The sequence below is a fragment of the Cupressus sempervirens genome, chromosome 3 (assembly GCF_028749045.1).
Source record: "Cupressus sempervirens isolate cs-2001-9-10 chromosome 3, ASM2874904v1, whole genome shotgun sequence".
In the NCBI taxonomy this organism is placed as follows: Eukaryota; Viridiplantae; Streptophyta; class Pinopsida; order Cupressales; family Cupressaceae; genus Cupressus; species Cupressus sempervirens.
Genome location: NC_143120.1, coordinates 852,002,321 through 852,025,477, shown reverse-complemented (window position 1 = coordinate 852,025,477; position 23,157 = coordinate 852,002,321).

Genomic DNA, 23,157 nt, shown 5'->3' with positions numbered 1-23,157 from the left:
TAATGATACCTAAATATGATTATGCAACCATGACACTAGAGAAAATAGGCATAATGCAAGAAGCCTTGGAAAGGAAGAAAAAACAAGAAATACTTAGAAAGGAGTATAAACAATATTCTTTTAGGTTGCAAACACCTGATGAACCAAAGCCAATATTAGAACAATTATCAAAAATTGTGGAACAGGTGAATAATGAAGACCAAGAAACTAATGTCAAACTTATGAAATGGTCTGAAAGAAAATTTCAAGGAAAAGTCAATGAAAAGATATTTGGTGATATGGCACTATCACAAGTTGAATTAGATACAAGAATTGAGAAAGCGAAGAAGGTACTTGAGAACATATTCTCACTATACACCAAACTATGTGATCCCACACTCTTCACATAGGAAACAAGCCATAGGATTCTAAGTCTTGAGAGAAACTTAAAATTATCAGGTATGCAATTACTTTAGAACCTAGCTCAAAGTGAGAAGCATTTCCATTCATTGTGTCAAACACAAAGTCAACTAGATGTATTAACAACAGAAAAGGCTAATATAAGAGCCAAGTTGATTAACATTCAAGCCTCCCTTACCCCTCATATGGAGATACTCCACGAGGAACTAGGATATGCAGAGACTTTGATGAAGAAAGATCCAAATCTTTCAACATTAGATGGACTAGTTCACCTTGCAATTTGGGGAACATTGTATATTTACTCTGAAGTTTGGGGAACATTGCAATTTTACTCTGTAGCACATATCTAGGTAAGGTTTTGTATAAGGATCTCCATCCTTTTGTGTTCAAGAATGATTCTTGGATATTTTGAAAAAGGGTAATGCCATCTTTGTAAGAAGATGAGAAAGGGTTCTCCATTCTCTTTTTTTTTATTACAAAGATCAAGCATTATTACCTCATGTCTAATGTTCTAGGATTAATGTGTCACAAAAATGTCAACTAGCTCATTGAAGGACTTGATACCTGGTGGTAGCTTAGAAAACCATTCCATAGTTTGGCCTTCCAAACTTCATGGAAATAATCTCCTAAGGTAAGTCTCATCATGAGCTACTTCAATGCAAGGAACACAAAACTCTCTAGCATGATCCTCAAGGTCCATATTTCCTTTGTATTTGTCTAATTTAGTTACCTCAAAATGAGGAGGAAATGGAACCATCACTTAGTTCTTGTCAAAAGGATATGCACAAATGTCTTCTAAAGTCTACCTCTTGGTTGAAGATCCAATTTGAATACCTTGACTTTTTTGTGAAGTGTTTGGATCTATTGCATAAGAGGATCTAACAGATAAGTATATCTGTATGAAGTGTTTCCTTGGATATTTAAGCCTTGGTTTCCTTGCATGTTAAACCCTTGGGTGTTAATTCCTTGGGTATTAATTCCTTGAGTATTAGGTTTTGGAAATTTTACTAGGGTAAGATGATATGAGTGTCATTTATAGCAACATATATTTAGTATTGAGTGAGAAGATCATGAAGTGGAAAATTTGGTATTTACACTTAGAAAATTGTCTAATTATCATGAATATTATTCATCAACATAGACACAATTTTGATTGGTAAGATTCATAGAGACATTATTGGTATGTGTGCAGTTACCTAGTGATAGAACAATATGTCAAGATACCACACCTAATTACGTGAGTTAGTATGGAAAGAGTTATTATGATATCAATTGTAGTTATGCACAGACAAGACAAGACAAAGATAAGGAATCATATATTTTATGATAAGGAATTGTTTTTTTAGAGAAACAATTACTTGACTAATTAGGGACAACATGTCCTAGATGTTAACCCTAAGTGGGTGAAGTATAACTTTGCATTTTGAGACACACATGAAGGCATAAAGGCTGACAAAACATAATATTATGGAATATTATAGTATAAAGAAGAGATTTGAAATGTGAAGTTAAGTGTGGTTATTGTGATGACTATGCTATTGTTTTGTGATGTGAATTGTGTGGTTAGAGTAGTAAGAGGCATTATATGTAAAGTTAGTGTGGTGAGTTATAAAGATCATATCAAATATTGAAGATATCAACATCAAGAAAGAGGTTATTATATCTATAATTTTGTATGTTGAATATCATTGTATATTGCATGTTTAGGAAATGGGCTTGTAGTGCTTTCCCCTACTTTACTTTTCACATTATATATTGCATGTTTAGGCAGTGGGCTTGTAGTGTCTGCCCCTAGTTTACTTTTCATGTTATATTGTCAAATTATTTTAGGCCACTTTTTATGGTTATGTGTTATGGTTTAGTGGTACTTGGTTACCTGATTCGATTGATGCTATTTCATACTTAGATTATATATTTGATGAGCTACTTGATACTAGGTTATTTCATGTGTCCATGATTATTCCTTCAATGATGATGCTTTGTATGTTTCATATAGTGATTTTAGTTGTTTCATGATGACAATTAGATGGATGATTTATATACATTTTTATGGTTGCTTACCCCATGCTTGCATGTGTATGGTGTAAATGTATGTTTTGCTTTATGTTTGACATTTTTGATATAGTTGAGGGAGGGAGTTATAGTCACTTACTAGTCAAGATCTACACGATGTACCACTCCCTACCATTGCATGTTTAGTTTAGATTTATATGCATATGTACATGTTTGGACTTTATGTAGATTGCAAGTACTGGACATTGACTTCCTTGAATTACCAAGATGAGTGTGCCCTATCTCAATGGTAAAGAGGGGAGATAGTTCTTAAGTCCAAATCCTAAACTCGAGCTAGTTGTCCTAAAATATAAGACAAGTATATGAGTTATGTACCTTTCCAAATTCATCAAGTGATGTGAATTTGAGATTTTTGACCTTTGAGTTTGATTTCGTATTTCATCTTTTAAATGAGTTTTCCTTTTGAAATTTATTGGACTACTGTGAATTTTACTTCTAATTAAATCAAACAAAGATATTATTTAAGTGATTTAATTTAATGAAAATTTTATAAAGAAAAATGAATTTTAAATTATATATAATTAATTAAGAAATTAATTAAATAAAGAAAATAAACTTAAAGATTTAATTAAAAGACCCAATTTGCATAATTATATTTATTTAATTTAATAATTATCAATTTAGAAGTTTCATTTTAACGATAAAATTTAGATATTATTATTTAAATTAATAAATATACTTTCTAAATACGTCTTATTATTTAATAAAAATAAGGTGAGAATAATTTAAATAAAATTTATTCTAATTAAAAAAGAAAAAAGTATGCACAAAGATTTAAATAAATAAAAATAGTAAAAGAAAAGACTTTCACGTGTTCGTAAAACAGAAACCCTAGGTTGAGAAATTCTTTATTAGGATATTAGAGCTCATTTCTCCACAAGCAGGTTGCAACCAGAGCTTCAGGCAAGAGAATTTTCTTGGTGGGCTTATGGAGATGGGGAATTGGTAGGCACAAGGCTTCATCGAATTTTGTTAGCATAAGACTGAGGTAGGAATCTATATAAAAAAAAATTGTAGAATTCCTTCAAGAATTCTTATGTCTTCTTTGTGCTTGCAAAATGAGAAATGGATTATATCAAATCTAAGAAGTTTTCATATTATTTTATCTCTGTAAAATCGTAGGAATTCGAATCTAAAATTCTTCATTTAAAAAAAATGTATTTATCTTTGATTTGGAATATTTGTGAGATCTACAAATTAGAAACCCTCATTAGGAGAATTCCATTAAGAAAACAAAAATTGTAGGCTAGGGTTTGGTTGAAATCTAATATGGATTAAATTTACAATTTGATTTGAGAAACCAATTTATCTTTGATTTCTTTTTTATAAAAAGATTACTATAAAAGTTTGTATTAAAGGCATGTAATAGAAACATTTTTTTAATAAAAAAAAAATATTAAAAAACTACATTTTATAAAATGTAATTTATATTAAAAAATATTATATAAAAATTTATTAGTGGGGAAGCGGGCCATTACCCCCACCTCCCCCTTTTTCTTCTCCTTACATGACAACAAAGAGTTGTTGACGAGCTTTGTAAAGCACTGCACAACAAACTTTGTTGCCATAGCAGCAGGTACTTCGTAGGCAATACTTTGCTAGTGTTGCATCAATAGAGTTGTCGTGACACCCTAAAGCCTACAGGATCTAAAGAAACTTACAAAAGGTAATTTTATTATTTTTAATATATATATATACTTATATATATATATATTTATATAATTTATTAAACATTTTTTTCTAATTGATTTTTAAAAGATGTTTATTAAAAAATACATTTATATATAATTTGGTTACTTTTGAATTGAATTGAATTTCTAAGTAACAGTTTAATGATATTAAATTTGATTTTTGAAAAGAAATTTAATATTTATTATATATAATGATTATTTAATTTTTTTTATAGTGGGTCTTTTAAAATATTTGTAAATGGTTTTATTGGTAGAGTTTAGAAGAAAGATATTTTCCCATATAGATTATCACTGGGCTAATATAAACAAATATTTATTTGGAGAACATAGACGATTAAGATACGGGCATGAGACTTTTAGTTTGATCAATCCAACTTGGAAACCTTTATCAACAGTGATTTTTTTGAAAGAGAAAACTTGAAACTTTATTTTGAATCGATTTGGTTATGAGATTATATCAAAAATTTAAATGGTTAAATAATTACACTTGTTTTATATGCCCTTTAAGGTTTGTGTTTTACCTTACGTATTGGGAAAACCTAGTACTTTGACCAAGTAGATATGTTTAGTAGAGGCCTGGGAGGTATTGTTTAATGATGTTGTATGTAATGCCATGATTTTTGTGATTTAACCTTTGAGGTATTGATCAATAAATATTGTGATCTCCAGTTGTTTGTATAGGATTGATGTGGTCATTGTGATTTTATGAGATACTATGTTATGAGCTTAGGGTAGTATGTTGGGAAGTGGCTTGCAATGGAGGTCAGAGCCCTAAAGCAGTTGCCTGGGTAACCCATTGTAAGTAGTATTAATAAGTGATAACATTTCATTAATGGGGTTTAAATGAATTAACAAGAATTAGTATATTACATTGCCCATGCCTCGAGTGCTAGTATAGGATAGGATGAGAGTAGATAGGATGCTCAGTTGCAACCTTGCCTCATTAGTATGCCTTATCTGTAAGAGAGGATACTAACACTACATAGAATCACTAGGGGGTTGGACTCCAGAGAGGCTTCAAGTTACCTTAGATTTGGATCATGCGATGACACTTGCCCACTTACATAGTAGATTTCCAAGATAGATTTTTATTAGGATTCCTTGACCTAGATTCTTGTTACAACTTTTAGATTGTTATCCATTTGGGACTTGAGATTATCTCATCAACACGGTAGGAGTGGTCCATTTAGGTTCCATAAGGTCGAGCGGTAGTGTTTCTTATACCATTGAGATTTGATAGCTAGATGTTGTTGCTGGATGTACTCGTGTATTTGTTCCATATTTTTGATCTTGTGATTATGTTCTATGGTCATACAAGGTTGAGCGGTAGTGTTTCTTATACCATTGAGATTTGATAGCTAGATGTTGTTGCTGGATGTACTCATGTAGTTGTTCCATAATTTCAATCTTGTGATTATGTTCTATGGTCATATTCTGATTTATCCTACTTTGATCTTGAGATCCTATTAGATGTTGTATCTTATCATGGTGTATATTCTTTTAGAATTTCATATCATGTGACTTGTACAAAGGATGAATATTTATTTTGGTTATGTCATCTGACATCTTATGTACTTATATATTATTTCATTTGATTTCATACTTATGGTTATCCTATGATGCAAACTTTTTTATTTATTAGATTTAATCTTAATAAAACTTATCTATGTGATTCAACGTCATGGAACCCTTGAGAGATGTAACTGTTATTATATTCCTTATGTATGTATTTGAGTTATTACTTCTACTATGTTATCTCTTGTTGTTTTAATCTTTAAAAAAAATGTTTAGCAAACTTAGTGACATAATTGGTTAATTTCTTTTGGGTTCCCTGGTGAGGTGTTACATCTAGTATGAGAGTGTGAGTATCTACATTGCGAGATCTAGGTATATTGGAACACCACTAGACAACAACTAGTTAACTTAAATGAAACTTAAACAACTATATGTATCTATCACAACTTGAACTTTAGACTCAAATACTTAAGCATAGAAAAAATACACTTGAATAATTCTTAGTTGGTTTTTAAAACATGTTTTTCATATGATTATGCTTTAAGGTAGTATGCCTTTGTTGACTTTGTGGGAATTTTTTTTTGTTGTTGCTTGGATATTGTTAGATCAACTATTAGGGGTCATAGTGCAATCCTAGGTAGATTTTTTGGTAGAGGTGGACATGATAGCCCTCCTCTGACTCATAGAGAGAGTCATTTTCAAGAAGAGAACAAGTATGAGAATAATGGAGAGCAACAAGCTGACTTAGAGGAGGCCAATATGAGGTAGGTGATGAGGATTATTCTATAGTGCCTACCTCTGCCAAAGCATGCTAATTAGGAGGAATCCCATCATGATGGGAACAAAGAGTGACAAAGATCTAGGAGTACTAAGGGAGATCCTCGTGGTGATAGGGAGAGGTCGGCGAAGGTCGTGCAAATGCGGGAACTACAACGAGACAAGATCAAACCCTTCATCGAGTAAGGTATTGGTTATGATGCATAGTAGTGGTTGATTACCTTGGACATATCGTTCACAATGCAAGACTTTGAATCCAATGTCAAAGCAAGATATGCCATCACACATTTGGAAATATTTATAGCCACATTGTGGAATATTGAGAAAAAGAAGCTAGGTATGGACATGCATACCATTACATCAGAGTTGTTTCTTGAAAAAAATCATGATTGCTTCTTACCAAAAAAATGAAACCAATAGAGGGCAAACAAGTTTCACAATCAGAGGCAATTACCATGACCTTGGTGGAGTATGAGTGAGATTTTTATGAGCTCATGTCATATGCAAGAATCAGTGACAGTTCATCATTGATGATATAACACTTCATTCTTGGTATAAACAATCATTTCATTAGGGGTATAAAGGTTTTCCAGCCTAAGACCCTTAAGGATGTGATTCATCAAGCTATACTTGTTGAGAAGAATGTCACGTTAGGACATTTTTATTGGTGCACCTACTACTGGACATGCACCATCTAGGTCCAAGGGCACACAAAACTAGGGAACATGTAGTAATAAGAAGCCTCCTTCTCCTAGAGGCAATCAATAATAGCAACAACAATGAGGATCTTATCCTCGAGCATGGAGTGGTGTTCGATGATTCACACTCTAAGGATTCCTATTACTCTCCATGCAATAGGTACAATCAGTACGACCAACCAACACAAAGTACTCATTCTTTGGCTAGTGGGGGTAGCTTTCAACAGTCCAATGTACCTAGAGTGTAGGGGAGTTTTGTTGGAGAATGTTTTTCATGCAGACATTGTGGGCATAAGTCATCCCATTGTCCCCAATAGAAACTATAGTTCTCGAATAAGAGAACTACAATTTCAAAACCCATGGTTGGAGATATGGGTAGATCTCATAGGGTGTTTGCAATAAATTCATATCCTCCTATAGGGAAAAGGGTCTAATGGGACCCGCACATTGAGTGATTGAGTTTTATCTTTTTTATAGGTTTCCAAGAGTAAGCCTAAGTTTTGGGAGGTGGATGTAAAGCCTACCCCTAGTTTACTTTTCATGTTATATTGCCAAATTCTTTTAGGCCAGATTTTATGGTTGTGTTATGTTTAGTGGTACCCGGTTACCTGATTTCATTGATGTTATTTCATACTTAGATTATATATTTGATGAGCTACTTGATGTTAGAATTCTTTTAGAATAACTAAGAGGGGGGGTGAATCAGTTATCCAAGGTCCAATAATGTCCAATACAAATTTTTTGTCAAATCCTTAATGGCATATAATTGAAATTATCATGCATGCAATTAAACATTAAATAATCATGAAAAGTAAACATGCATCACACCATAACACAAAGGATTTTGGTGACCCAGAAACCCTCTAGGAATAAGAAGGTAAAACTGGGGTGGAGATGACACCCACAAAATAACTGCGCAATTGATTTCAACAACTTCTGATGGTTTGCCCTATTAAAGGCTTCACACATTGTAAGATGTGACCTTGTTAAAGGATTTCTACACCCTATTAGGAGTGTGCCCTGTTAAAGGACTTAAGAACATTCAACTTAGAATGCCACCCTATTAAAGGATTTACATAGAGTTGTTAGGCCCACCCAAGTCCATGAAATTTATAATCATCTTCTCAAAGGAATCTTCTATCCCTCTCTAAGGATCTCCTATCCTCCTCCTGAGGATCTCTTATCCTTCTTCTGGAGATCTTCTATCCTTTTCCTGAGGCTTATCCACCTAGCTGTTAAGCTAACCTAGCAATGTAGGATTTCAATGTCTAATACAATGGTAAGAAACTATTAGAAAGGTTTTGGACTGATAAAGATTGCAACTCTAACCTTGCAGATTTCAAATCACTCTTCAGTTCTTTTCTTGCTTGGCTTTTCTTTCTTGCAGTGCTGACAACTTGTCCACCCTTCAAGATCTATCTCCTTGAGTTCTTCCACTCATTATACCAATGCACTCTATTGTCACTTGATCAACTCAGAGTCTTGATGCTCTGTACTTACTCCTCACTGTGTCCTCTTCTTGACACTTCACACTAGCCTCCTCTTGGCTTCTTTTACACGATCACGACCACTTTGATCTCTGACCTATAACTCCTTATAAAGAAGTTTTGTTCTTCATTTCTTGCTCAAATCTTCCTGCTCATCAATTTGATTTGATCTAGGAGAACGATATTGTTTTCCCTCCAAATTGTTTCTTCCAGAAACTTCATTAGTATTCATCTTAAATTGGTTTGCATGGTTTACATAAAATTATGTGACATCTACTCATCATCCTTATCATCCAACTACTTCACAAAATTCAATGTAACAAACTTATCATTACTGATCTGGCGAATCTTTTGACTTTAACAAATACTGCAGCAACTCAGCATCATTGGTTTACTGATGCTCGACATTAACTAGGTTACTCGGCTTCTACTGCATTTACTGATGCTCGGCACCTTCTGTGGTTTTTTCTTTACTCGGCACCTAAAGCTTTCATGTATTGCTCAGCACTTGAACAATCCTGCGTTGCTTGACTTCTGTTGGATCCTGAGTTACTTGGCACATGTTGAATTCTATATAGCTCGGCATATGAACATCTTTGTTACTCGGCATATATTATTTTCTGGATCACTCGGCACCTGAAGGATTGCTCGACACACACTGAAGTTGAACTTGCTTGGCTTCAACTAAGAATTTTCTTGGCACTAACTAGCTTGCTCAACTCTCACAAATGAACTTAGTTATGCTTCACAAATGACTTAGTTAAACTTTGCATCTTCGATGTGTCTTAGTGTGTCCATTTCCTATGTCTTAGAGTATGTCATCAATACACTATTTCATCCATGGCTTAGCTGATCCTTATACTTCATTACAACATCATAACTTCAACCTTTCTCTAGGTGCTCTAGTTACATCTTATTGATTGCCTCCTCCTTGTCAATCATCCAATTGATAGTATTTGGATCACTTAAGAAATTGTCATTCCTGCAAGTAGCAAGTTTGACATCAATGACAAAACAATGATTGAAGACATTCTTTACTAGTTCCATCATTCTTCATTCATGATCTTTTCAATCTTTTCCAACACTTGATACTCAGTTATTTCATGTGTCCATAATTATTCCTTTGATGATGATGTTTTGTATGTTTCATATAATGATTTCAGTTGTTTAGTGATGATAATTTGATGGATGATTTATATATGCTTTTCTTATGGTTACTTACCCCATATTTGCATGTGTATGGTGTGCATGCATGTTTTACTTTATTTTTGACATTTCTGATGTGGTTGAGGGAGGGAGACATAGTCACCCACTAGTCGGGATCTACATAATGTACCACTCCCTACCATTGCATGTTTAATTTAGATTTATATGCATATGCATATGTTCAACTTTTATGTAGATTACATATACTAGGCATCAACTTCTTTGAATTGTTAGGATGGGTGTACCCTATCGAAGTATCTCAATGGTAAAGAGGGCAAATAGTTCTCAAGTCCACATCCTAAATGTGAGCCAATTTTCCTAAAATATGGGACAAATATTTGAGTTATTTACCTTTCCAAATTTGTCAAGTGACGTGATTCTGTACTTCATCTTAAATTAGATGAGTTTTCCTTTCAGTTTGTGAGTTTACTGCAATTTTTAGTTATAATTAAATGAAACAGAGATATTAATTAAAGGATTTAATTTAACAAAACAATTATAAAGAAAAATTAAATTTTAATAATATTTAATTAATTGAGAAATTGATTAAGGCAAGAGCCTACAACACAATGGTAAATTGTGAGCCTCTTATCAAAGAGGTCTTGGGTTCAAATCTACCCATGCTTAATAAAATAATAATGCATAATAATTAATCTTGGCTTTGGCCTCTTACCGATCAATTTTTTTTTTTTGAGAAATTGATTAAATAGAAGAAATAAATTGAAAGATTTAACTAAAAGACCAAATTTGGCGTACTTATATTTATTTAATTTAATAATTATTAATTTAGAAGTTTTATTTTAATATCAAACTTTAAATATTATTATTAGTTAAATTAATAAATATACTCTCTAAATACCTCTTATTATTTAATATAAACAAAGTGAGAATAACTTAAATAAACTTTATTCTAATTTAATAAGAAAAAAGTATGCACAAAGAATTAAATAAATTAAAAAAATAAAAGAAATAAATTGTGTGTTTATAAAACTGAAACCCTAGGTTGAAATTTTTGTTATTAGGAGATTAGAGCTCATTTCTCCATAGACAGGTTTGGAGGAGCAACCAAAAGTTTGGGAAGAAGAATTTTTTTGAGGGCTTTTAACGACGAGGAATTGGTAGGTACAAGGCTTCATCAAATTTTGTTAACATCAGACTGAGGTAGGAATTTGTACAATTCTTTTGTAAAATTCCTTCAAGAATTCTTATGTCTTCTTTGTGCTTGCAAAATGAGAAATGGGTTATATCATATAGGAGAAGTTTTCATATTATTTTGTTTTTGTAAAAATTTAGGAACATCTAAAATACTCGTTTTAAAAGAAATAGATTTATCTTTGATTTGAGAATATTTGTGAGATCAACAAATTAGAAACCCTCATTAGGAGAATTGCATTTAGAAAATGAAAATTGTAGGCTAGGGTTTGGTTGAAATTTAATATGGATTAAATTTATAATTTGATTTGAGAAGCCAATTTATCTCTGATTAAAAAAATAAAAATAAAAGATTACTAGAAAATTTTGTATTCCAAGCCTATACTAGAAAGATTTTTTTTTTTAAAGATTATATAAACAAAAAATGAAATTTTATAAAATTTAGTTTATATTAAAAAAATTATTAATGGGGAGGCAGGCCATTACCCTTACCCCACCTTTTTCTTTTTCTCCCATGATGGTGAAGAGTTGTTGATGGGTTTTTCAAAGCACCGCACGACAAATTCTGCTATGGTAGTAGTAGGTACTGTTGTAGGTAGTACTCTATTATTGTGTTAGCAAAGCTACTGTGATAGCCTAAAGTCTACAAGCTATTAAAAAAAATTAGAAAAGGTAAGTTTATTATTTTTAAATTTAATTTAATTTATATATATAATTAAATGTTTTTTAATTGATTTAAACAATACTTTTTTTATTAAAATAAAAATATATTTATATATAATTTACTTAAGTTTGAATTGAATAAAATTCTTAAGTAATAATTTACTGATATTAAATTTGATTTTTGAAATGAAATTTAATATTTATTGTATATAATGATTATTTAAATTTTTTTTATAGTGAATCTCATAAAATATTTGTAAATGGGTTTTATTGATGGAGTTTAGAAGAAACATATTTGCCCACATAGATTATCATTGGGCTGATATAAACACATATTTATTTGGAGAACATAGATGATTAAGATACAAACACAAGACTTTTAGTTTGATCAATCCAAATTGGAAACCTTTATCGATCATGATTGTTTTGAAAGAAAAACCTTAAAACTTTATTCCGAATTGATTTGGTTATGAGATTATATCAAAAAAATTAATGGTTGAATAATTACATATGCCCTTTGAGGTTTGTATTTTACCTTGCGGTGGTATTGGGAAGACCTAGTACTTTGACCAGTTAGGTGTGTTTACTAGAGACTTGGGAGGTTTGTGTCTAAATATCAAAAGAAGGATTGCATTGAAGTTTCAAGGCTTAAGAAAGAAAATTAGATCCTAAATCATGAGATAGAGATTATAAATATGAAGCTAAGTCTCAAGGATGATGACAAAGAAACTAGATCATATCTAAGATCATAGAATGCAGATTTGAGATCAAAACTTGCAAAAGTGACATCTAAACTTGAAAGTACAATGCAATTATGAATAAATAACTTATACTATCTAAGAAACATCTTGAAAGGTTGTATTCAAGTAGTGATAAACTTGATGAGCATAATTTGGTATAGAGACATCCTTATGGTAAGGCTAGTCTTGGATACTTTGGAGGAGATTCATCTAAGAGATTTGAAGTCTCTAAGGAATCAAATCTCGTGATCCAACAACCTAAACCACAACAAGAGGATCTTAATAGGGTTGAGACAAGTCAATTTGAATATTTACCTAAACAAGATGAACTGCCTAAAGAAGTGAGGAGGTAATTTAGTGTAAAGTGTTATGCATGCAATGAAATTGGTCATAGAAGGAAGGACTACATAGGTAAGTATACTAAACCTATTTCTAGTTATTCTTATAATTGTTATGGTTTTGGACATAAATATAGCGAGTGTAGGAAACCTAGATTTAATAATAATATGCATCAAGGTACTAGCCCTATAGCTGGTAGAAGTATTGGAAGAACCAATACCATAAGAAATGGTATCATGTGTTATAATTGTAACCACTTTAGACATATTGCTAGAGATTGCAAGTTACAAATCAATCACTTAGGACCTAGATATGGAAAAAATGTGACAACATGTCATATTGAAACAATTTGGGACATACAACAAGATTTTGGAGAATGAACAATGTAAGAATGCCAAACAACATGATGAACAACATTTGAAGGAATGTGAACAATGTTAGAAGGAATGAGAATAACAACAACAGTTAGAAAGAAAATGTGAAAGAGCATGTAGAAGATCTTAATGAGATATTTGTTAAGGCTAAGTGTCCAACAAGTTCACATGTTTTGGTAGAAAAGAAGTCAAGTGAAACATCTGAAAAAATATTGAAGTTAGTGATAGTGGCTAACCAACCCCTATCTATTTGAGAAACTTATTTCATAATAAACAAAAGATAATTAGAATTACAAATTTATTTGAACACTTAGGTGAAGATTTAAGGTTTGCACAATTAATAGGAAGTAGATACAAATGTAATAAAGTTATGGTTAAGTGTGCATAAGATTTTGAGTTCATATGTGAGTTCGTAAAGAGAAAGAAGTCCTTTGGACAATGGAAATAAATTTTTGATGCCTATTTACTTGCATAATTAATGTAGAAGTTGATTTGAAAGGATATAAGAATCAATATCATATTTATCTGTACCATTTGATCATGTGAATATTTAAGGAGAAAATTGAAGGTGAATTCAAGAGTGAATTAAAGTGAGTTGAGGTTAATTTAAAGATGATTTTAAAGAGCCCTAACTCCATGATATCAGAGGTATTTACAATCTTGTATAGTTAAATTATGAAGTTGTGTTCAATACTTTATCAATTAGGATGGAAGACTATACGAATCATAATGTTGAGGACATATCTAGACCTAATATGAAGATAAACCCTATTCCAACATTGGAAGACAACCCTATAAACATGTTTTCAGAAACCCCAAATGGAGTGTTGTATCTGGAAGACATTGGTAGTTATATAAGATGCAAATTTGAGACTGTAGGAGAAGAAAAAAAAATTAGGAAAATTTGATGAGATTTATAACCAAAGCATTTCATTCAAGGTAGGATTTGAAAACCTAGGTCAGAATGAAGTAGTAAAGTATTTATTTTACTACAATTTCAATAAAGTAGACTGGACAAAGATAATTCTCAACAAAATTCATGATGGAAGTTCTAGATGGGAGACAATTTGATTAAAATTATAGCAAAACCTTATCCATGAAGTTACTAGTCTACGTAATGGAGGTTTCATCCCACTAAATGAGAAGAATGCGAATAAACTATAATTGAGAACACCAAATCATCATACAACAAAGAGGCATAGTTCTTGGTAAGATTAGTCAAGACAAAGATATGTTCCATTTCTAGCGACAATGACATGGAAGTTGGATTTGTTCATGCAACTTACATTATGTACATTGAAAGAACCAAAGCTAATTTATGTGAGATTATAAGAGCATAGTTGACCAAAAAACTTGGAGAGAATCAAGAAAGTTAGAAATGGATAATTTAGGTTTCAATCTTTGATTACCTATATATTTTCTCACCTATTGAGAAGATTTCCATTTATGCCACTTTCTGAGTTGAACAACAGTGACAAGTGTACAATAGAAAAGATAATAGATCTACATAGACATTCAATTGACAAGATTGAGGACAATGCAACATTTATCTTGAGGGCATTTCATAATGAAATGAAGCAAAGAACAAGAGTACCTAAATCAATGGTTGAGAAGTACAAAGAGGAAATATGTTTCATGGTTGACATAGAATTTACATACATTGAGGTAGTTGAACCAAGAATGTTATATGTTGACCCTCTTGGTTATGAGGTAACTAAGGAAGATATTGAAGGATATGTTCAAGCAATTATGAAGTCAAAATCAAATGATGTGTTTGACATATATGGAACTTATGAATAAAATATGCACTTAGTCTATCAAATCAAGCTTGAGAAATCAACCAAGAGAAAAGTTGAGAGAATAATGAAGAAGATTATGGAGGAACCTTAGATGACTCTGTAGGAGGTTACAATACTTAAACTCATAATATATGGTACAGAGAATATTGGACAAGAGAAAATTCTATTTTTTCCACCATTGGTAGCAACACCATCATTAGCTGGAGTAGTCACAATTATTGAACCATCAGAAAAAGTACCTAATACACCTTATGCAACTATTATGTTAGTTCAACCACAATTTAATGTACTAGTTCAGCCTATCAAAGAGGAAGAAGAAGTATAATACAAGTTAAATCTCTTAAAGGCACAAGGAGATCAACAAGATTAACATAAGTAAAGTAGGAACCAATAGAGTCACCTAGACCTAAGAGAGTTAAGAAATGACAATTTATGGTCACCTATGAAGGCAAGAAAATGAGAGGATAAGTTGTCACTCCTAAGGTCACAAGACAAGAAGAAAAGGAAGAGAGAGAAATAGAGATTGCAAACAATGGGGGGAAACAATGGAAGCCTAAGATTGAGAAGCCAAATTGTATGATTATTGATGATAGAAATTTTGTAAATTTGAACAAATTTTATCACTTGTATAAGAAATTTGACAAATTATATTTGGAGAATGCAATTATTAGACACATGATCCAATCTAATAAGAAATTTGTAGATATTTAAGATCAAATACCAAAGGACTTATATGAAATGTTACTGAATAAGAAGAGAAGAGTAGTAGAAGAGGACAAGGATATGAGAGAGAGGTTAATCAAAAAATTATGTGAAGTAGAAAGTGATGATCACCTTGAGAGCATAATGAAGAGAATTGAACCACTATTACAAAATAAGATAAGAGCAATCCTTATAATGGGAGGAAATTATGAATAACTTAACAAAGAGTCTGAGCAAGCTATTTTGCAAGTTATGAAAAAAGTGTAGAAGACTTCATAAGAAAAAATAATGTATTCATCTGAGCCTAGTAAAGGAGAAGGAAGTATTGTTATAGGGGGAGTAGTCCCTACTCATGTCACAATAATAGTACCAACATGAAATAACGATGAATTAGTTCCTTCTCCATCACCAGTAGTAGTTATAGATGATAAATAAATGAAGGAACCAAAGGACAACAAAGCAACAGATACAACAACATTAGCAACCCCTAAAATTATAATTGGTATTGATACAATGAATGTTTACAACACCAACATTACCATGGATACAGTATAATGTCCCTTCAAAAAATATGGCCCTAGTGTTGACAATTTGGTAGGGTATACTAGATCTGAGAATGAAGAAGAAGATAAGGAAGAAAAAGGAGAGCTAGAAGAGGAAAGGAAGGATGAGAAAAGAGAAAAGAAAAATGATGAAGTGGAAAAGAAGGATGAAGCTTAAAATAAAGATAAGGAAGAAGTAAATAAGGAAGAACATAGTCAAAATTTATGGTTGTAGCTAGTCACCCTTGTTAGAGATATGAGCAGAGATACAAAATGGTTGTCAAAGTCACCCCTTGAGACTTTGATTGCAAAAATAATGAGATCAACACCACAGATCCCTGCAGAAGATCTAGAGATGGAAATGCTTAGAAAGATTTCAGCATTGGCCCTTAGTAGGATGGTAGAGAAAAGAAAAGGGTTAAAGGAGACCTTGGAAATTCTTGGGAAGATGATAAGGAAAATGGAAACCTTTATTAGTATACCGAAAAAATTGGCAAATCTATAGAAGAAGGCCACTAGATGTCATGCCCACTTTTTCCTCCCAAAAAACTTACTTACATTTAATTAATAAATAACAATATTTAGATTCAATGTTGTTAGATATGTAATATATATTTTGTTAACATGATTTTCAAGATTGGTTAATTGTTTCTAAATGAAATAATTTATAAAGTTTATACCCAAAATAATTTCTCATTTAACAAAAGCTTAACTAACAATACTATAAATAACAATAGCTTTTAGAAAAGATTTACAATTTTTCAAATAACAATACCATCATTTCTATATTTATTTTTATCACAAACTTCTTCTCTCATACACTAGTTTACATCTATTAACAAAGACTTTAAGATCTAATTTCCATTCAGATTTATTTACAAGATTACAATAATAATAACCAAAACCATTCACACCATTACCCGTTTCCACCATACCATAATGGCATCATGAGGCCTCTTGTGCCCTAGCCATACCCCAAGGAAAGAGAACTAATTTAAACTAAGAGATCATGGATGCAATCCTAATAGTTTTCTCTCTAAAATATTATAAAATAGTCCCTCTAACATTATTTCATCTCAATCAATAAGAATTACTCTAGATGCATATAAGTTACTTATCTTTTCAAGAGCTCTCCCTTTAGATAGATCTTCATCTTCAACCAAGAGTCATTCCTCCTCTTCCTCCATCTCCTTCCTCTCCCCATTTCTCCTATTCTCCCTCCCATGAAAAAAATGAGTCCCCTCTTCCATGTCTTCCTACCTTCTTAAAACCCTCACTATCACTTTCTATTCCCATTATTTTAATGATGACCCAAAGCTCTATGTCCTCCCTTGTCTCCCACTCAAATGTTACATCTCCTAAAAAGGGGAGAAGGCATGGATTGTGTCTCTCACTTTTCATTTTCGTCACTCTTGGGAAGTGGTACTTTTGAGGTGTCATAATGTAAGCTTTAACCATGATTTGACCTTGAACTAACCCCCAACCCTTTCTAGTATAAGTGGGTTAGGTTATTTTAACCCAAAATACAATTTAGGGTCCATTTTAACCCCTCTAAAGTCAAACTTTAGTTTACATCCAATTTTACAATAATTTTGCATTGAGACAAACTTTAACTATTGTACAAGAGCTGACATAGATTCTTCAAAAGTCTTCACAATCATCATCTTCACAATTCAATTTAAACATTAGTAACCCAAACATATATATAAACATCTGACTGTGAACACTGATACACTAATTAAACTGGAGATCAACACATTAGATCGATATCATATTCCAACATCATTTTCCTATGAATCATTTGCATATGAAAATAATTTACAAATATGTATCATTCATTTTACTATAACCGCTTCTTTAAGTACAATCTTTTCAAGAATAGTAGCCACATTAATAATTAATAACGTGTGCATCATAACAACTGACACCTTACACATACATTGATCAAATTCTTACAATTGTGTCTAAGTCTATAATGAGGTGGGGTATTACATATTCCCCCCGTCCTTGAATTCCTCCTACAAGTCACCAATGTTTATGACAACATTCCCATCTTTAGATTATTATTCACATCAATGATCTTTTTATTTAAATTGATTGGCAATTTCTTACACATTTATAATTTCATCAGGCATAAGTACTTACTCTCACTAATTATAGAATTCAACTCATAACATCTCCTAGAATAGAATAACGAGTATCTCTAATATTCAATGTGCTATCTACATTCTAATCATTTTTGTACTTCTTTATTTTGAATTATATGATACGTATTTCACTTCAACACAATAATCACATAACATGGAAAGATTTATAGAAAATCACATAGAAACTCTTCTTAATCATGTTATTGCATAAGTCATGTAATGTTTTCTAATGAAAAAATAAATATGATTACTTCTAAACCAAACAAATTATATTGAGATCAAATTAATGGTTTTTTCAAGTTCTTGCTTGGACGGGACCAAAAAACTTACTTATATTTAATTAATAAATAACAAGATTTAGATTCAATGTTGTTAGATCTATAATAGATATTTTGATAACATGATTTTGAAGATTGGCTAATTGTTTCTAAATGAACTAATTTACAAAGTTTATATCCAAAACAATTTCTCATTTAACAAAAGCTTAACTAACAATACCATAAATAACAATAGCTTTTAGAAAAGATTTATAATTTTCCAAATAACAATACCATCATTTCTATATTTTTTATCACAAACTTCTTCTCTCATACACAAGTTTAGATCTATTAACAAAGACTTTAAGATCTAATTTCCATTTAGATTTATTTACAAGATTACAACAATAATCACCAAAGCCATTCACACCATTTCCTGTTTCCACCCTACCATAATGGCATCATCAGGCCTTTTGTACCCTAGCCATACTCCCAGGAAAGAGAACTCATTTCAAACAAGAGATCATGGATGCAATCCTAAGAGTTCTCTCTCCTAAATATTATAAAATAATCCCTCTAACATTATTTTATTTCAATCAATAAGAATTACTCTAGATACATATAAGTTACTTATCTTTTCAAGAGCTCTCCCTTTAGATAGATCTTCATCTTCAACTAAGAGCCATTCCTCCTCTTCCTCCATCTCCTTCTTCCTCTCCCCATTTCTCCTATTCTCCCTCCCATGAAAAAAAAATGAGTCCCCCCTTCCATGTCTTCCTACCTTCTTCTTAAAACCCTCACTATCACTTTATATCACCATTATTTTAATGATGGCACAAAGCTCTATGTCCTCCCTTGTCTCCCACTCAAATGTCACATCTCCTAAAAAGTGGAGAGAAGGCATGGATTGTGTCTCCCACTTTTCATTTTCGTCACTCTTGGGAAGTGGTACTTTTGAGTTGTCATAATGAAAGCTTTAACCATGGTTTGACCTTCAACTAACTCCCAACCCTAGGTAGTACAAGTGGGTTAGGTTATTTTAACCCAAAATGCACTTTAGGGTCCATTTTAACACCTCTAAAGTCAAACTTTAGTTTACATCTGATTTTACAATAATTTTGCATTGAGACAACTTTAACTGTTGTACAAGAGTTGGCATAGATTTCTTTGAAAGCCTTCACAATCATCCTCTGCACAATTCAATTTAAACATCAGCAACCCAAACATATATATAAATATATGACTATAAACATTGATACATATCCCTAATTAAACCAAAGATCAACACATTAGATCGATATCATATTCCAACATCATTTTCTTATGAATCACTTGCATATTAAAATCATATACAAATACGTATCATTCATTTTACTATAACCACTTCTTTAAGTACAATATTTTCAAGAATTGTAGCCACATTAATGATTCATAATGTGTGTATCATAGAACCTTACACCTTACACATACATTAATCAAATTCTTACAATTGAGTCTATGTCTATAATGAGGTGGGGTATTACATACTCCCCCCTTGTCCTTGACTTCCTCCTAGAGGTCACCAATTTTTATGACAACATTCCCATCTTTAGATTATTATTCACATCAATGATCTTTTTATCTAAATTGATTGTCAATTTCTTACACATTTATAATTTCATCAGGCATAACTACTTACTCTCACTAATTATAGGATTCAACTCACAACATCTCCTATAATAAAATAACGAGTATCTCTAATATTCAATGTGTTATCTACATTGTAATCATTTTTGTACTTCCTTATTTTGAATTATATGATACTAGTTCACTTCAACACAATAATCACATAACAAGGAAATATTTATAGAAAATTACGTAGAGACTCTTGTTAATCATGTTATTGCATAAGTCATGTAATATTTTCTAATAACAAAATAAATATGATTACTTCTAAACCAAATAAATTATATTGAGATCAAATTAATGGTCTTTTCAAGTTCTTACATGGATGGGACCATAAAACATACATTTAACAAATAAATAATAAGATTTAGATCAATGTTGTTAGATCTGTAATAGATATTTTGATAACATGATTTTGAAGATTGATTAATTGTTTCTAAATGAAATAATTTACAAAATTTATATCCAAAACAATTGCTCATTTAACAAAAGCTTAACTAACAATACCATAAATAACAATAGCTTTTAGAAAAGATTTATAATTTCCCAAATAACAATACCATCATTTATATATTTTTTATCACAAACTTCTTCTCTCATACACAAGTTTAGATCTACTAACAAAGACTTTAAGATCTAATTTTCATTCAGATTTATTTAAAATATTACAACAATATTCAGCGAAACAATTCACATTATTGCCCATTTCCACCCTACCTATGAGGCCTCGCCCAGACCCATCCTAGCATCAATGATACATTATTATTTTGATACTCATGACTCGATACGTCAAAACGTTATTTGATGCACTGAACATTATTATGATATTTATGATGTGTGATGCTTTACTTTTAGATATTTCATTTTGTAATTTAATGCTTTACGAACATGTATGATGATAAAGTAAATGGATGCATTACTAACACTTTGATTATGCAATTCTAATGGTCGAAAATATGAGTAGAATTAGATAAATAATTGATCATTAAAAAAATGGATGTTTTAAATTATATGATTTTGATCTCTTGAACCTACTGATGTGCGCAATGAGTGTGCAGGACATGTAGCTAGGAAACCTAAAGGAAAGATAGAATTGAACCCCTTGTTTAAATGTGCTATCCTTTCATTGTCTATCTTTAAAAGGTTGTTATTTGATTTTATTATTCTCCTAGCTTTTATTTGTTCCTATTAAGTCTTTAAGGCTTAAAATCATCAAATTTAAGTGCCCTAGGGGTAAGGGTATGGGTGGGGAGTACTTTCCACCCCCTTACCCTCTTAGTTTTAGGGTCACTCAAAAGCCCTATTTTTGATGGATTGCCAAAATTGATTGTCATCTACTTGAGTTGGACTCAAACTCCATCTTGAGGTTAATTGAAGTATAGTGGAGTTAAGGGATGATACTTAGAGGCATTTTGGAGTAGTTTTTGGGTTGTTACTCAATCTCTAGTTTTAGAGAAAGTTTGAAGATTGAAGGAAGAAAAGGGAAAAGCTCTTCTCAACTTACCATTTTGCCATAACATTTTGTGAAGGTGGGAGTTCTTCACTCTTTTGGTTTTTTTCTTCATGTTTCCATGCTTGAATCTTGCATCTAGTATTGTGTTGTTCTTGTTTTTGCTTGCTTGTGTGTTGGGATGGATTTGGAGGGATTTTTGTTTGTTCTTGATGCATACTTATGCTTGTCTTGATGATTTGTTTTTTTGAGGGGATCTCATGGGGATTGTTTTGGCATTACTCACCCTTGGATAGGGAAGAAGTGACCATGTACGGGGGTAGGGCATTAGTTGGACCTCAATGGTGTAGAGTCTCCTCTCATGGTGAGAGGAGGGAAAGAGGGTAGGGTGTATGGGCCCCTACTTGTCATCACATGCCTTGTTTGATATTGTGAATTCTTGAATATGGAAAGGAGCGAAAATCCTTGTGGTATTAGCCTTGAAAGGGCCTTGTAGAAGAATGGAAGTTCTTGAAGTTTTAGCCTTGAAAGGGCTATGTTATGGCATGGTGATTGACATCTCCCATTGGGAAAATCCACCTCCCCCCTAGTTAGGTTCTATGTTTGGACCTATTGTGCAAAATTGGGTTAGGGTGCATGCTTGAATTGTTCTTGATGTTGTGATGATTTACCCGGGTCAGCTCTTGTCTTCTCCTTACAGTGTTTCCTTGAAGTTTTGAAGGTATTGGAAGAGAGTACTTGTGAAATATTTTGAAGAGATTTCTTTTGAATTGTAATATTATGTAAAATGTATTTGAAATTTGATGTATTGGCAAAGACATCGAGTTTTCTTACTGGTTCTTTCCAGATGGAGCCTTGAACTAGGATGAATAATAGAGAAAAGAAAAGAGATTATGAAATCCTCCTTGTATTGCTCTCATGTGATTTCAAATTTTGCATATGTTGTCAGAAAATAGATTGATAGATAATGACTTTGAATTATGGATTTCCAAGTTTTCAATTATGTTAATGAAAAGCAATTTGATATACTGGAGTTTCAATTTGATGTTTAAGCATTAAGATGAAATAAAATCCCTACATTGTGATCACGAAGCTATCTCTCTCCTTGTTAAAATGCATAGTTGACAAAATCAAATTTGATCTAGAATTTTGGATCCACCTTGAATTCTAAATATAAAGGAACACACACCTTGATGTATGATGATTAGATGAAACATAAATTATAGGAGAGAAGGAGAAAATATAACCTTTTACTCGTCCTTGTTAGTATGCTTGTTCATAGGAAATCAATGTTATCAATAGGTTCATATTTATTCCTAGTATAACAAGAAAATATATAACTTGTCAACACTTAGACTAAATTGGCTCCAAAATAAAAATGTACATCTCCAGGAGTGAAAAACCTCTCTGGAAAATGTATGGAAAAAATTTTAATTCCCTCCTTGGTCATAGATAATATTCCCTCTTTGATTCTCTTGAGA